Source organism: Harpia harpyja, chromosome 10 (assembly GCF_026419915.1).
Source record: "Harpia harpyja isolate bHarHar1 chromosome 10, bHarHar1 primary haplotype, whole genome shotgun sequence".
NCBI classification, from domain to species: Eukaryota; Metazoa; Chordata; class Aves; order Accipitriformes; family Accipitridae; genus Harpia; species Harpia harpyja.
Genome location: NC_068949.1, coordinates 7476225 through 7493741, shown reverse-complemented (window position 1 = coordinate 7493741; position 17517 = coordinate 7476225). Strand labels below are relative to the sequence as shown.

The following is a 17517-nucleotide window of genomic DNA, read 5'->3' as shown; positions in this document are numbered from 1 at the left end:
AAGGTTTCACCCAGCTGTCCCTCATTTCCTGCTAAGCCTGCTGCACTGCACAGCCCCTTCAGAGCTGCTGCTGTTGAGAGCACACAGCACCAAGTGATGGATGCCACAAGGCCCGACTCTCCAAAACCGTACGGTCCCTAAGTTGGCCAAAATCCAGCAAAATTAGTTTCTGAGCTCAACAGGAGCTAGAACCTCTCACCCTGCTGCTTTGCTGCTAATCAGTATCGTGCCTTTCTGGAGAGAGCGACTCTGATCTTCAGTTACCGACAGCAAGAGAGCCACTGTCATGCAGCGAGGCGGGCTGGGCTCTCTGCTATGTGCAACGGTGTCCAACAGCTCTTGGGGGCTCTGGGGACAACTGCGCCGAGGGCAGGTAACGCACAGACAGGGTGCTGCTGGCAAACAGCCTCCTGAGCTCTGCAAAACTTCCCCTCTGGGAACTTCTGTCTCCAGCAGCTTAGCTGAGGCTGCTCCACCATGCCTGCACAAACTCTGGGAGCATGGGGATTCCTGCTAAATTCTTACAGCATTAAAAAAGAAAGCCTTTTCCTTAGAAAAAACCCCAAGAACCACCTCCCCCTCCCCAAACCCCAAACATTTGCACAGCATCACGTAAAAGCCATCAGGAATGATGTACTGCGCTATTCAAATGCTGGGCTTTCTTATCAAAACTCTGCCAAATGCACCTTAAGCACTTTGAGCTGCTGCTGGGGGTACTGAGAGCAGGGAAAGCATGCATCCAGGTGTGTTGCTCCAGAGTAGGGACCATTTACAGATTCCCAAATTGCAGGATATACCCAATTCCAGTTTGGTAATCTCCACTGAACTGTTAATGAGCATGAAAGTTACCAGTGTTGCAAGTACTAAGTGACAATTTCATCGGCAATCACGGCCAAGGGTCGGAACATGGGAACAGCAACCGGGGAGAGAAATCAGTGAGTGCTGCGTTCATTGGAGCCACACACAAAGTAGGGACTAAATCAGGGAGCAAAAAAGCTGACTTGTGAGAAAATCAACCTTGCTGGAATTCTGCTCCCATTTAGGTAAAAAACAAAACTTTCTTTGATTTTAGACAAATCAATTCAGCCAATAATCAGCTCTGAGAAATTGCTCCAAATACTTGAGTCATTCAAGTAGTCTAAGGAGTATCTTGGTCTCCATTCAAGGTAAACAATCCAGCAGCATTTTTAAATACCAATCAAAGAGAACTGATAGAAAAGCAGACGTTTAAAATGGTAATGACAGAGAAAGAGCTTATTCAGATATAATCCCATTATATTTCAGCACCAGTACTGGGAGCTTTTTTATTTCTGACTATATAACTGCTGAGAACAAATGAGAGCCCAAACAAATGTCCCGATACCTGCTGTCACTCTGTACCCACATAGCTGAACATGTACCAGCTAATCTAGGCTTCTGGTCACACCTGCCGGGCTGTTATTTCTGGCTATCATAGGGACACCACCCCTTCCCTTGCCTACAGACTCTCTGCTATGAATCCTGAATAACCTCAATTGAGATGTGGCAAATTGCATATTTATGTATAAATTAGAGCCTTAAGCATCAATTACAAAACAAAACAGAAAAAGCATCAATGGCCAAGTGAGCTAGGCACTAATGGAGCTATTTAGCACTCCATTTTCATATTAAGCAAAGACTGGGTAAAGAATTACAGTTCCAAGAGGTTAGGAATTTAGGAGAACTGCATTTTCTTGATGCATTTTATTTCAATGCATAAATACATACATATAGGAAATTATGACACTTTCTTTTGTAAATCCTATATGAGCGTATGTCAAGAAACTGATAAATGAAGACATAGATACTATGCGTCATTCCAAGGCATCTATTATATTATGTCAAGGTTCACAGCAATGTCCTTTTCTCTATTACAGGCACTTGTGTAGTCAGTATCTATGCGAGGGTACATGTACAGATGTAACATACAAATAGGCAGTGTTGGGAACATTACTGACAAGGTATCAGCTTGTTGCAACTACAGCGATGACTTTGTAATGGTCCTACTTAGAGAAAACAGGCCACAGACAGCCAGTCGTTACTTTGCAGCTGCGTGGTGAAGCTCTTCATGAGCTGTGTGATCAGCAAAGGGTAACTGCTTTTAATCTACCTCTGTTGTATCTTTTAATGAAAACATCAGGATTTATACTACCCTGTCGTTACATATAGGCATGCAGAGAGGGAGTTGTATAAGAAAGCCATCTGCAGGTATAATTAACGTTAAGAGCAAGGTGTTTGTGGGAAAGGTACCTCAACTGAGATAGTCACCTGGGGAAAATGAGAACAAAATTAGACCTTCCTCTGTTACTTGCAAAAATAAGTTCTGATCTAAAAAATCAAATAGACTGCAGTTAACAGATACTAGCTGTTTTGTCCTGCTCTGGCTTAAAGTTGATGTGTTGTTGGTAGACCCTTGCAGGCAAATGCTAACACATAACAAAATTACCCACCTCTCAACATTTACCATCACAAAACTTGCCTACATTTGTGCAGCAATAAAAAAAAACTAAGACATTTCTCGCCAAATATTGGGATGGCCATCATTTGGATGAAGGCAGCATGTTCCTAACTGACAATGGAAAGCCCAGGCATGCAAATGGGGCTTCAAGGAGGCAACATAAAGCAGTACCAGAATCTGGGAGCTGATCTTCCCTGGTACTGTCAGTGCATGGGGTCAGGCAGAGGACCAACCAAGAAACTGAGAGAACAGGATACCCGTTGAGCATCTTCCAACAGCAGCTGCAAAGGAAAAGACCTGGCATATAGGAAGACACTGAAGAAAGGAAGGAAAATTCTTTCCCCATTCTCCCAAAGGGTCTACAACTCATGAGCACAGACCTCTCTCCTGTATCTGCCTGCATCCTAAATGTACCCATCTGACGTTTGTATCTTTTCATACTATTATTACCTATAGCTAATTGGAGTAATTCCTCCTAGGTATTTTACACTTTCCTTACACTAATTTCTGTAACCATAAGCTCCTGTAAGGCGGAAAATGCTTCAGCTCTCCTTCATGTATAAATCTCACAAATCTCATCAATAATAAAACATTTTTCTGTAAGTGACAATTTGCAATGGCTTATTTGCGCTTTGAGACTTTGATACCAAGACAGACAAATTGTGATACACCAAATCCCCAATCAACTGGAAAATTAAGAAGAATGCAAACCTGCAGATCTATGTAAATTATTTTTCTGTATCCAACATCGACAGCTAAGTTTCAAAAACTGCTAACTAATTCTGGGTGCCCACTTAGGCAGCAAGCACTGGTGAACAGAGCCAGCTCTAGTTATCTCTGTGGCTTTACTTGTGCCACTATACAACTGTGATGGCTGACAAGATTTCTCTCCTTTAGGGAGTATAATTTAGGAACAAATTCACTTTGGGGAGCAATGGCCCAGTGCTGAGATACAATTCACCTAAAGCTCAGATTGCAGAGTCTATAAAACTATCTATAACTGTATCTTGAACAGGTAAAATAAATTTATGGATGTACACAGGAGAGACAAATCATGGAGATAAATATATATAAATCCACAGAGGCTACATAATTACTGCATCAGAGATCCATGATTAATCTTATTCTTCTGTTGAGGATAGAGATACTGATACATCAAGGGTGTCTTTGTAAGAATGCTACAGTTCAGGTCAGACGTGCACTTCTGAAGTGATGGTTCTCATCGTCCCCACTTTACAGCACACTGGTGTGCATTCCAGAGTGGTCTGGGAGCACAAAAACTGGATTCCTGGAGGATAAAACTATGAAATCCAGGAATGACATGGCTGTTCCAACTGCTGAGGGCCAGCCACTTCAGGGGACCAGGCTAGAGCCAGTCTGCACGAAACATCTTGTACATGCTGGGTAGATGTCAGGTCCCCAGCACTAACTGTTTCAACCTACAACATGCGTCAGTCCATGCAAAAAAAACCTTGCTGGTCATTCGCACAGTAGCAGCCTCTGTACCAGGGCAGGGCCCTGCCAAAGACTGCTCTCCCCTGTGGCTGGCCTTCCTCGGGCAGGGGAAGACACTGAGGTTGCTCCAACCAACTTTAATTTGCTTCACTTCAAAAATCAAACACAATGTCTTAAAAAACATCTCACAAAAGCACACTTGGAGAAGTACAGAATAGAGTTTTCCTCAATAAAACACAAAGCCCAGAAGTGTTGCCATTTCCTTAAATGGCTAAGCAATGGGATTGCAGGCATCTCTGCAGTGATACACATGACAACTGTCAGTGAATAAAGGGTGAAAGAGCTAAATATTGATTTCTCAGATTGCTACCAAGCACCAGTGGGAGCAGCAAAGCTTGAACTGAAGTCTTGCCATATTTTAAAGACAACATTTCTATTTTCAGCTGGGTTTCTCCAAGAAGCGAGGTTCACATAATCATACCATTCTTGGTATCATCATATTGCCTTTTTGTCCTTCCCCCAAATATCTTTGATAGCAGTATCAAAGCTATTAAGATGGAAATCACTTCATGAAAGCAGGCAGCCACATAGAAGAGAGTGATTCCTGAACATCCCTACAAGGGGACATGCTGCAGGTTACACTTCATGCTCATTAAACGTAAGGAAAGTCCATTGAAGAGACAGTCGTTCTGACTCTCCAGGAGAGGGAAATGCCTCACAACGGCACCCAGAGCCCAACTGGGAGACACGAAGCCATAAGGACGCTGGGCCTCACCCGTTCTGTTAACAAGAGCAAGACTTTTAGGTTCAGAAGCATTTCTGCAGTTCATCTATAAAGATGATGTCTCCCTGAAAATGTTTTTAACAAGAACATATTAAAAAGGGATAAATGGACAAACATTTGATGCACTGGTAACTTTATGCCATAAGTCTTACCACCTGTAATAAGGCAGGTAGGCTCTTATAGAGGAATGTCATATAGTTGCTTTTGTACTCATAAAAGGTGGCACTGTCAGTCACTATATTAAAACCTGAACTTCTCCTACCATAAGTACTTTTTCCCTTCCTAGCAAGTGTGAAAAACAGCATTTAGCTCCGGGAGCATCTATGCAGTTATTTTAAAACGTTGTACAAACCAGTGCATAGCGGCACCAGCAAGAGACAGTCATTGCTGCAACCTTATTTTCCCTTAGTCTAATTTCATTTGCAAGACCTCTAGAGGGCAGTGAATAAAAGAAAATAAAGTATCAGAAATAGCCATAAACGTTAAATACAAATTTAAAAACTGGGGTCTCGTCTAATTACTTCCTTGTATTGAAAAACTTCCAGGTAATTCTGTGGATTAATGGATTACTGCAATGGGATTTTTCCAAGAACAAACCCTATGCTCTCTGGCAGATTGCATTGACAGACTTGACAGCAGTGCGCTTCCCGTGTGATTTACTTTTTTCAAACAGAAATCACTTACTTGCACCTAAGCTAAAATATGCAGCAGGCCATCTGACTTCCATGGTGCTCATGGGCAAACAAGATTTTTTTTTTCCCTCCTACAGAAAGTCACATTAAGCCAAGGAAAAGGGAAAATACAGTTGAGTAAAGCTGACTAGTTACCCAATATACAACAGTGTAACATTAAGGTTCAAGTTAATATCAAAACAGCCAGGACCTACAGCAGAAAGTAGCCTCTTCGGTAACTCCTCTGGTTTTTATGCACGTACGGGATGCAGAATCAGGCATACTGCTAATAACTTCATTATACATTTGACTGTTGCATATACAATTAACTCATTACTGATGGAATATGCAAAATCTAGGATAAAACTTAAATTAGGCACAGCAGACAAAAGCATTACAGGAGATACAGTATACTTTGTCTTATCTTGCACATAAGAGTATCAACCAATACAGCACCAGCCCATATGATCATATAATTTCAGCTATGCTTGAGCAACTTCTTACAGCTTTGTAAACCTTGTGCAATTCTGAAGCTGGCTATGCAATTACCACAGGCAGAGCTGTCCATACCTTAGGATAATGCTGTGTTTATTTCTGGAATGCAGAATAGATCTGCAAATGCATCTAAAAAAAACAGAACTGAGAGTGCAACAAAATAATGCTTGAAAATTTGTCTGCTAAAACGTGATGCCAGGACTCTGAGGGTACTAATTACACTGTGCTGGTTTTGGCTGGGGCAGAGATTTTCTTCACAGGAGCTAGTATGAGGCTACATTTTGGATTTGTGCTGAAAACAGTGTTGATAACCCAGGGATTTTTTCCTTACTGCTGAGCGGTGCTTACACAGAGCCAAGGCCTTTTCTGCTGCTCACCCCACCCCACCCCACCAGTGAGCAGGCTGGGGGGGCACAAGAAGTTGGGAGGGGACACAGCTGGGACAGCTGACCCCAGCTGACCCAAGGCATATCCCAGACCATATGACATCATGCTCAGCATATAAAGCTGGGGGAAGAAAGAAGGAAGGGGGGCGGACATCTGGAGTGATGGCATTGTCTTCCCAAGTCACTGTTAGGCGTGCTGGAGCCCTGCTTTCCTGGAGATGGCTGAACACCTGCCTGCCCATGGGAAGTGGGGAATGAATTCCTTGTTTTGCTTTGCTTACGTGTGTGGCTTTTTCTCTCCCTATTAACAATTCTCTCCCCCATTCCACCAGCAGGGGGAAGTGAGCGAGCAGCTGTGTGGTGCTTAATTGCCAGGGGGAGTTAAACCACAACACATGCTCAAAGGCCCCATGGCCTGCAGCTGCTGAGGTGGGGAACAGTGAGCTGCCCAGGCTCTCCCAGTGCACCACTGGTCCTTGCTGAATGCAAACCCCCTCCAAAAACCCAGAGAAACCACAAACAGCAAGTCAGCAATGCATTATCGTTTTTTCTAGACTCCTGGGTCATTCACTGCTGTTATAAATTGTCACTGCTCCCAAGAACTCAGACACTGACAATTTACTCTTACCTGCTGCATTTTTTTAACCTTGTTTGTGAAGTTTTACCTTTTTCCTGCCCCTGCAATCTTCTCATCCCTTTTCCATCAGTGTTTCCTGTTATATCAATTCCCTCATATTTAAAAGGGCTAGAGAGATAATGGTTGCTTTTGCAATTCACATTTGTGAAGATTCACACTTACATGAACTTCTCAGCCTTCTTCATGCTCCAGCAGAGTTTGCTGCATTGTCACAGAGCGATAGCCTATAGGAATGAAAAATTGGGAAAATGTTATTCATGCTTTTTTAACAGAATGCAACTTAATAATTTTACTATCATCCATTATACAGGTATCTATATGTCAGAGTAAGGTAGGGACAGTAGCACGTTGTACTATTGATCAGGCCTGGAGGAACCTCTTTTCTCCTGGAAGAAATCTACTTTTGGTGATGGTGCTCTACCTGTGTACTTCTCCTTTCTGTAGATGGAAATGGTAAGGCAGAGCAAGAAATTGCGAAGTCAAAAATGAAAATAAAAGATAGGTGCAAACAAGAGAGTACAATAAGAATATATGGTGATTCAAAAACTGAGCTCAAAAAGGAGCAAAAAGAAGAAACAGATGTATGGAGAGGTGTTGGAGTAGTAGCTTTGGATGGAAATGGCCCGCGGCAGATCATAAATGTTCCATCTTCATCAGTTGGTAAAGATGCCTACAGCTGCATCCACCCACAGAATGACAGTGCACATGGTTAAGGAGTACACTCTCTGTTTTTTGAGGATGAAAGCACTGCTAGTTCAGGATCTTTCAGAAGTGATATTTTTATTCTTTTAAGCTAAAGTAGGTTACATTGCGCTCTTCACACTAACTGGATTGTATGTCCGTTTGGCAGGAGGTTGCTCCTCTTTTACTATGCAGCCTTTATACTGATTTCTCAGTTGCAATGCTCTTCAGCAGCACTCAGTTGAAGTGCTCTTCAAAAGGATTAAACTGAAGTCCATCTTTCAAACAGCTTGAGAAATTCCTACCTCCCAACCACAAAAAATAAGAAATGGATGACAGGTTGAATACCCTGTTTGAGCAGGAAGGCCAGCGTAGTCCTAATGAATCCCCACGGACCCTCTCATTACAGACATAGCACCTCTCAGATGTAATCTATATCACATATAGGTTGCATTCTTAGAACAAGTGCAGCACTGTTACTGAGGTGAAAGAGCACATCTAAATCTGAAAATCATGAAGAGATGCAGGAGTAGCACCCTGCCCTTCCCTGCAGTGAAGACGCACCATTATTGCAAACTGGAAGAGGAGAGAGCGTATTAGAGGCACAGTGAAGAATGCCTCTGCTGGTGTATAATCTCAATTACATGCTTGCACACAAAAATCTTTTGCTCAGGAGTGAGCCAGTAACTCCCTACCCTCTTCAACAGAACAAACCAACCACCTAGGTAGAATTAAAGCGCCCTCTACAAGCAGATTAAGGAAAGCAGCCAGACAAGCAGCAGAGATAACTGTAACTTTTCCATCTCTCCCCCTGGAAAATAACCATGTAATTGAATACGAGCCAAGAGAAGTTGGCTGCTTTAAAGAAACGATTTGGTTATGGTTTGCTCCTTTGATAGTAATCCAAACGCTGTGCTGAAATGCATTCCAGCATTCATGCAACAGAGGTTTTCATTTTAACCAAAGAAGTACATATAAAAGGATACGTCCCAAAGAAAGACACAATTTTGTGCAAAACCACAAACCTAGATGAAGTTATGGCTTGTTACAAAACATTATCAGTATAGGTGCTTGCAGCTGAAGGTACTGTGAGCTCACAGGCTTAGCGTTGTCTGCCTTGCCCCTTCCAGACCCTCATACTATATACGTTACCTTGTGAATGCACTATCTGGGAAAGAAAGAAGGGCAAGTCTCTGCTAGCAAGAGTGAGTATGTGCCGATTTATGATTTCTACCTGTTAAAATAATTATTTACAATTATGCAAGATCAGGATGATAACTCTGAAGAACTGAAAATAGGCGAACAAAATAATTGAAAAAACTAAGTTCAGTACAGAAGTGAGGACCTCCGTGGTGCCAGCTAGAAAGCCAACAGACCCATGCCCGTGAGCCCTCCCACTGCAACGTGCATAGCCATATTTCTTCCTCCCCAAAGTTAGCACTTCCAGACCACGCTGGTGCTCAGCATCCCAAGGAATAAACCCCATCCCGATCTTTATCTTCTTCAGCACGGGTCAGTATTTCTGGCAGCTGTTATTGCTCTTTGCAACGTGCTTTCTACTCTAAGTCATTTCCTTAGAGAGCTGCAGGAAGACAGTTTGATGCCCAAGTCACAAGTGCCTTCCTTTTCCCCAACCCTTCCCAGGCTTATTCACCTGAGAGGAGTCCCTGCAAAAAAGCTCCTCTTACAGAGCAAAAGTAGCAGCTGGCAAAACTCAGAGGTATTTCCTGCATTTCATGGCCTTTCACCTAAAATTTCTTGCACATCTGGTTATGCAGAAAATTTGGTAAAAAAACCCACTACAACTATAAAATTGCATAGCAGCAGAAAACAATTTGGCTACTTAGGCCACTGGCAAATTAGACAGGCTTTTGTGAATCTACTGTTAGTATACAGAGAGTGAGGTAAGTCACTTGAAAATAGAAACATTTAATCCAAAGTTTTCTAAAAAAATCCCAAATCTATTTCCTTTCTCTCATTAGCAAGTACATTTTGAAGCTCCTGGTAAGCATAGCCATTATGCTCATTAAAAATGGAAATAAAAAACTGGAAAATACAAGTTAACTTAATGGGAACAGGGGAAGGCTTCACTCCTTCTCCACCATCAGTGCTACCATCCTAAAACTTTAATTGGAGCAAAAGGAGCTTCTGTCTTCATACACTATGGTTTACAGTTGAAAGCAGAATCCCTGCACATTTGTATTCAAAATGGTATGGATACCTGTGTGTACTACTGAGTAACCTGGTGATGTCCTCTGCAGGGATAAAGCATAAAGCAAAGTTCAGCTTATTCAAACACTGGACTGTTAGTGTCCCTTTTTCTGCCCACCTCCCACTACAACTGTTCTTTTTGGCAGTGTCAGCTTTTTTTCTTCTCAGCCACACAGATACTCTTTTCCCCTCTATGCTCAGTGCTGGTTTGGGTATGTTAAGTCAAAAGCAGGGTCAAGGCTTCTCTTTTAATGATCTTAGAGCAATCACCAGGTTGCTTAGAACTTCAACAGGTCATCAAGTCCATTTCCTCCTCCAAGACACGATCAGATCTGTCTTTCATTCCTGATCCACGTTGAAGTCTTTGGAGAGACATTTAACTTTAGCGTATCCACCATTTGCAATATTCTACATTGGTCTCAGGCAACTTATTCACTACTTGAACTGTTAATGCCCCTCGTTTCCCCAAACGTCTAATATGAACCTTCCTTACTGCAATTTAGACCCATTAATTTTATGCCATCCATTATGGATAAAAAGAATTAAATATCTTCTTCTTTGAAGTAGCCTTTCATTTAGTGGAAGACTATTTCAAATTTCCCTTCTTTTGTATTCATACTAAATAATAGCAAGTTATCACTGCAGGGCGTATTTTCTAGACCTCTGGTTGATTTAGTGTTCTCTTCTGACTCCCCCCCAGCTGGCCCACAGCTTTCCTGAAATGCACTGCCAGATCAGGACACAGACCCCACCTAGGCTGCTACTGGCTCTGCATAAAGCAGAACAATTACTTTGTCCTTGTTGCAGGTTATGCTCCACACATACATCAGGACTATGTTTGCCTTTATTTTTTTCCCCATCACAATGGCACTTTTGATTCATATTCAGCTTTTTTCACCATCCTTTTCCCCTCCCTTCTCTTCCAACATAATCCTTAGCCGTTCCTCACTTTTTATTTGCTTTAAGGGTGGGATTTTTACTGAACAATATCCTTATTTTTTTCCTTTTCTTTTTTTCCCCAAGACCATTTCTGTAATTAGCATACATTGCTTTGAAAAAGCACCTGCTTATCACAAGTGCTATGAATGTAGTGCACAGGTACTGTTATAATCAGTCCTATTTTGTTCTTTGAAAGACTTCCTCATATTCACCTCAGAAGCCAGGTAATTTGATCACTGCCTGACTCTGGACTCACCCCAGCTGATTTATCCTGGTTTCAGACAGAAATGGAATTTCCCATCTCTCTTCAACTGGCACCTGGACTGGCCCAATGTCTTTAAGAAGCTGTCTGTACTGTGAAGTGGCTCTTAAGAGCTTTAACAGTGCTGAGGTATATTTAAATCAGTTCTGCTCAAGGAGATTTATTTTTTTTTTTTAGTGAGTGCTCATTCTTAGTCTATTTTTCTTCAATTAGAAAACAGAGGATAATTATGAGAAAACATTGTCATAAATCAACGGAAATAAAGAGAACAAACCTGGCACCCAAATTAAGGCATTTCACAATTTAAAACTACAAGAATTTAACTCAGTTGCATTTGGATTTCTGTTCTGATTTTGTCGTAATATGTTAGATATTTTCCTGAACCAGAAACCATGTGGGAGACCCTGTGCACCAGACGGCAAGTGAAGAAGGACAAGTATAACGTACTGCATGTAAGAAGTAGTCAAATGCGAAGGTACAGTCTGGGGATGGACTTGTGCAGCACTGAACAGAAAGACTAGGGAGACTACAGAGGATCACAACCAAATGCTGCAATGTAATCCTGAAACCTGGCTGGAATACTGTCTGTGAGGAATGGGAAGAAATTCTGGCTCTGTTCTGGACTGGTGTTTCCCAGTGAGACAATCTGTCCAGTTTTGGACACTGTGCTTACATATGCAGGCAGAGGGGAGAATATTCAAGAACAACAGGAATAGTAAGAGATTTGTAAAATACAAGCTATGAGCAAAGACTGCAAGAATAACAAAGATCTAATAACAATCATTGCATTCACTAAAGTGTGTTAAAAATAGGAATTCTTTGTAAAGGAAAGTCATTGGGAATAGAAAACCAAAACAGATTGGCAACCTGAATACAGCAGAGCCTGCAAAAGAGAAACAAGCCAACTGTGATGGCCTTACCTAGCAGAATTACCAGGAAACCCCAGTCTGCCCACAGTGTGCTATAAAACTGCAATACCACTTCAGATTAAATTTGCAATATTTCTAACAAAGTAAGTAAACAGAAAAACCTTCTTGTTTTGTCCAGGCTGGGATTAGTTACACATACCTTGATTTTAGCTCCTGGTTATACTCTGGTTTTGCTTCATTTTTTAAATTGGCACACAAAGCGCAGTTGCTGTTTCCCCTGCCTCCACAAGAGCAAGCAGCTCCTACTGACCTTCCCAGGCATGGGAGATACAGCCTAACCACACAGCTGGCTTTCAGACCTTCCCAAAGAAGCAGGACATTCACTTGAAACATCCTGGCTAAAGGCAAGAAAGCCCAACCCTGCTGTTGCAGTTTTCTAAATAAAACGGTGACACTGACCAAAATTTACACCTGCGTGTGAAAACGGGAGCAAGAAATACAAATTGCACTCATGCTGCAATTATGATTAACTCAATTCTGCTATGTTGGTTTTACTCAATACATACAATATCTCTTGTTTTAGGTGAAACTGAGAAAATGTAAGTATACAACAGTAAATTAATCTATTTTAAACTCTAAGAGAGCTAATTTACTTTCCTTTTCAATGTCTCCCCCTTTCAACAGTCATCATCTAAAGTATCTAGCCTTACTTAGGTCGTCTCAGAGCTCCTGCTGAAGCTGATGGCAGGGAAGTAAGGGATGATCAGGAAGATGGCAAAGAGGCAAGAAGCGAGTAGAAGGGTTAAGATGATGGCAGCAGCATTGCTGGCTCCAAAAAAAGTTAGGAACCAGCAATCTATATCCCAGAGAGGTTGACCACTTTTATGCCTATGAGGTTTTATCCTGTTCAACTGAGTAGTGATCCTGCCCTTACCCAAGTGTGTAAGAAAAAACTATAATTGGTGCAGATCAGTTATATCTGTTCAGATAAAATTATGGTTTATCCTAAACCCAGTGCTATATATCACAGCAGAGCCTTCCAATAGGGCTAGCAGAAGCATGGAAAATAAAATTTTCCAATTGCTCTTTGTCACCTTCAACAGCAATGATATCTTTACCTATTGTATTTTTTTAAATGTTTTCTGTCCATGTTTTGTTTTGGTTTAGTTCACCTTTGAACACTTCAAAAGCTCCTGAGAAATGTGAAAGGAAAAAGGACAGAGGGACATGTTGAATGAGATGTTCAATTAAGGACATGCCTATTCAATTTGTCTTTGTGTTGGAATGGTTGCTATTATGTGCTTCTTCAGGGAAAAAAAAAAATGAAGATGAGAGATTGGAGATTTTTCTTCTAGCGTAATTTATTTTTGATACCTTATTTCTCTTTAAAACTAATCGCCTAGCTGAATCCTGGCTCCAATCCTAGAGGAAGGCATGCAAAGCAGTTCTAAGCAGCTGCTTACAACAGCAAGCAATTACACATTTTAAGCAGGTAGCTTAAGTTCTTTCACATCAATGTTTCCCATTGACAATCACAATTTACACTGTGAAAATATTCTTACAATGATTAGGTGCAGATGGCTTAGGAGATGCTCTGAAATCATGAAAGCACAGTTCATGGACAACTAGATCAATTGCTTTCACAGCTTGAGCAGTTTTTGACTTCTGAAGCTGAGCTTGTAGAGTGGAGTTACTCCATGGGTTTATACTCAGTGGACATTATATGATCCTTAGAAACCCCAAGGTCTTTTAGATTAACTTCATACGACTAGTACTTGATATCTGATGTGTCTGTAACCTCGTAACACAGCTGCAATCTAATGTAAAGTGAGGAAACGTTCTGATTCACAATCATTACAGAGCAGGACCTGACTTCTCTCATCGCAAGGACCTACCTCTCACCACTTGGTTGGTACACACCCTTCTATCTCATGTTCTTCACAAACGAACTTCCTAGTAAGTCATTCACCCTTAACATCCATTCCTCATTTTTCTCCTGAATATTCAGCAACCTCTGCCTCCTTGGAGCCAGAGCACAGAGCAGTCCAGCCAACACTCACAAGCCTGAGAGGCCAAGGGAAGAGCAGAAGGAACTCCCTCCCCCTGAGCTGCTCTCAGCTGCAGACATTTATAGCCCCGCTTCTGCTCAACCAGGTCTCTCAGGCTCTTGGCTCGAGGCTGACAGCGATGCCCTTTGCTGCAAGGCTGTCAGCAAACCTCCCCTTCTACTACACTATTAACATGCAAAGTGAAAGATTTTGAGGAATTTCCATATGGATGGAAGATGAATTAATATAGTTTCATTTTACTTATAAAGCTACAAATATGGAAATTAACTAACCCTACTTCAGCATGTTATGTCTTTGTCTTGTGTTTAATCTGTTATCCTTAAAGCAGTTTCAGTGTTACCTTTCGCCATTTAGTTTTGTTTGTTTATTTACTTATTCAAAGGCAGAAGTTAAATTTTTTTTCTCACTGCATAGACTCACTGTCAGTAGACTTCAGTGCCCTTTGAGAAATCTTCCATTGATCGTGATAGGAACTACAAAACTACCAAAAAGAAAAGTCGAAATTTTAACTTCATGAAATAAATGGCTAACTCTTAGCACATGTTTGGACATCAAACTCTTTATCTACATGATAGCGAAATTTAATTTAAAAACTAATAAGCTAATATTTTAAAGACAGTATCACCCATTATAACATGAATTGTACATTTAAGCAAAAATATGCTGGTGTTAAAAAAAAATCTTGTTTTCAAATTTTACTTAGAGTAAAAAAAAAGAGTGTACATGGAAATTATCAGCAGGAGAACAAGCAAATTCCTGAACATAATGCCTCTCTCACATTTGCAGCTCTATGATTGCTGTACTCTCTGATTCACCTCTGAAGGCTGTTTGGACCATACTAAAGATGCACCTTTGAAAGTGCCCTAATTGGGAAGCCTGATGTCACAACCTGATCATTAAAGGCTGTGCTGTGTTTAAAATTCAAAGGCAACATAGTGCCAGATACACTAGTTTCTGCTTGCAAAGTAATACATTGGTGTAGTAAAAATGACTTGTTCATAGAAAATAAGGAAGCAGCAACTTCAGGGGCTTTGATATAGTTTGCACAGCAAAAGCACAGTTAAGATATATTTTATTTCAGCCCACCAAAGTTTAGTGGCTGAAGCAAGTGTTTGTGGTTATCTTCCTGTAATCTCAATGTAATTGTCTGAGCTCTGCTTGCTTTTAAAGGCTGTGTGTTCGTCCATCCTCCATGCAGCACAGGAGGAGAAGATACTCTCTCACTCCATAGCACTGTTTGCTGCACAAAGGATGAAGAAGGTGTCACCGAATTGCTGCACACTAGAAGGATGAAGCTTTTAACTCAAGTTCAAAAAGCTTAGCATGAGGAGAAGGCAGGCATGCACTGTCCGCATACATCAGGGTGGACTAGGAAGTGAGTCTCTTCATGATTTAAGGCTATTAATTACTGCATATACTAAAGACGACCTAACTCAAAGTGGAGGAAAAGTGTTTAGGGCAGCAACTCTTAAAACCACAGCGAAGTAATTAAGTACATTAACTTGCTTCAAGGCTATTTTTTCCACAAACAGTAGTGATAAAATCACTGTTTTAAAATCAGCTTTCTCTTTACTTTCTTGATGAGATGCTTTTGTAGCAACTATACATCTACTGTCTTTCTGGGGATAGCATAGATATGGACTCTCATTTATTCCCCAGTTCCTAAGCCATATTGCTCAAGACTCTGGAAAATGAAACGGGGGTGTGTGTGTGTGTGTGTGTGTGTGTGTGTGTGTGTCAGACACTGCCAACATTACCCTAAAAAACTAGTGACCTCCAAGGAGGTACCTCTTATTTTAAGATGGACCTCACTGGAGGGGTCACACGTTTCTCTGGAGGACAGGAACGACACATTCAGTGTATTACTCAGTCAAGAACAGAATTACTGCTCTCCCAAGCTTGGCATTTGACTTGGCTGCCAAGTGCATAACATCTAATAAAAGGCAGTGGGCTGTTTCGCTCTGCTGACTTGCAGGTCTCAAAGACTGAAGGAGATGGTGTTGGCTTTGCCTTGATATTTAGGACGGAGGCTTGCCAGTAATTTTAAAGCAGATGAATATACATGTACTCTGCAAGGCTCTTTTTCTAGAAATTTAATAAAAAGTTCCAGGGTTGAGGTGGGGACAGGGGACAGATTGGATAAATAAAAGTGTGGGAATGTCCCAGGAGGGCTGACACCGCTTCTTTTCTGTCATTAATAGTAGTTTCAAGACAAGGGCTAGTAAATAACGGATCAGTCCTGGTAAAAGTTCAGGCCTACCTTTAGAATTCATTTAGGGTATGATCTCCTCAATAAATGTCCTTACAGAAGGACATACAAGGTGGCCTTGCCAGAGCCTGGCATCAGTCACTTTGTGAAGGGACAAAGCCCAGAACACACACCATCATGCTGCAGCAAATAACATGAAAGCAGTCCAAGAGGACGGTCAGAAAGGGTCTGAAGAGGGAGCTGAGTCTGAAGGCTTCATCCATGAAAAGTTTGTGTTGCAGGCCAGGCCATTACTGCTAACTCCTGCAGATGTACAGGCAGCAAAGTCGCCAAGGGCAATGTTCTCACACATACAATCCATAAGCAGAGCATGGGGAAAGGGTTATCAATCATAACATCAAATCTGCTGCCTTGCTCAAGCAACACTCTGCATTGCCAAGAAAGATGAAAGGCTAGCACTCCTATCTTTCAATATATACAATTCCAGAAATAGCATGTTCAAAATCTTCTGGGATGCAAGAAAAACAGTATGGTCTGTCTCAGCTCCAGCTTGATTAGCAACAACTTCCAGTACAGACCAGTCTGTATGCGCTTAAGAACATGTAGTAACAGTAACATGAATGTGTTTTCTGAGCCCTATCCATATAAGCATTAAAAGTTTGTCGAACAGATCAATGAAGGCAAACTGTGGTTGCAAAAGCAGGGTTTGCAGTGACCATGAAGAATTCAGCAGCAGTGGCTCTTACACAGCCAGTATGATTTTATAAACAGTCACGTTTAATGAAACACTCACTCTGAATTAGTCACTGGTCCTTGAGTATCAGAAGCATAGAATAAGCTGGGAAGCTTCTAAATCAACAGTTTTATCTGCCCAGAACAGCAATGGTGGGTGTAACAACCTGCCTATATCTCCAAAAAGAAGATCTGCTAATGGCAAGATGGAGAATAATACAGTACAAGGTTGTTCAGTAGGGCCACATTGCCATAACACATCAGCCTCGTGAACTGAACCAGTCAGATTTGTGTTTCTCCTAATGGCACTGTAAGTCTTGGTGCTGAAGGCTCTTTCAGTGACTGTGAAGTTTTAAGCGTCACTCTTACGTGTTGGTATTTTCAGTAGCAAAGCCTAAGCCAGTGCTGTTGAGTGTCTCGATACAAATGACGTACCTGTTCAAATCTCAGGGAACCAACAGTGTCAGGAAGGTTGGGATCTTGTGTTCCTCTCCTCATGTCAGCGTCATACAAGACTTTGCCGTTTTCCTCTAGGGGTTGTGCTGTGCCCATGTGCAAAAGCTCCTTGCAAAGTTCTCTGGATCCTCAGCCGCCCTGCTCCTAGGTTAAAACTACCGTTAAATTGAAGCCATGATAGGTGT

At 41.5% G+C, this 17517-nt stretch overlaps 1 protein-coding gene across 2 annotated transcripts in view; it reads right to left on the bottom strand.

The window, feature by feature from the left end:
- PCDH15 (protocadherin related 15) overlaps positions 1–17517 on the bottom strand; it is a 725853-nt gene that overhangs the window by 499013 nt on the left and 209323 nt on the right. For both annotated transcript variants that reach the window (XM_052799247.1, XM_052799249.1), the window contains one exon: positions 7067–7128. The gene's annotated coding sequence lies outside the window, so the exon portion shown is untranslated. The remainder of the gene's footprint in view (positions 1–7066; positions 7129–17517) is intronic.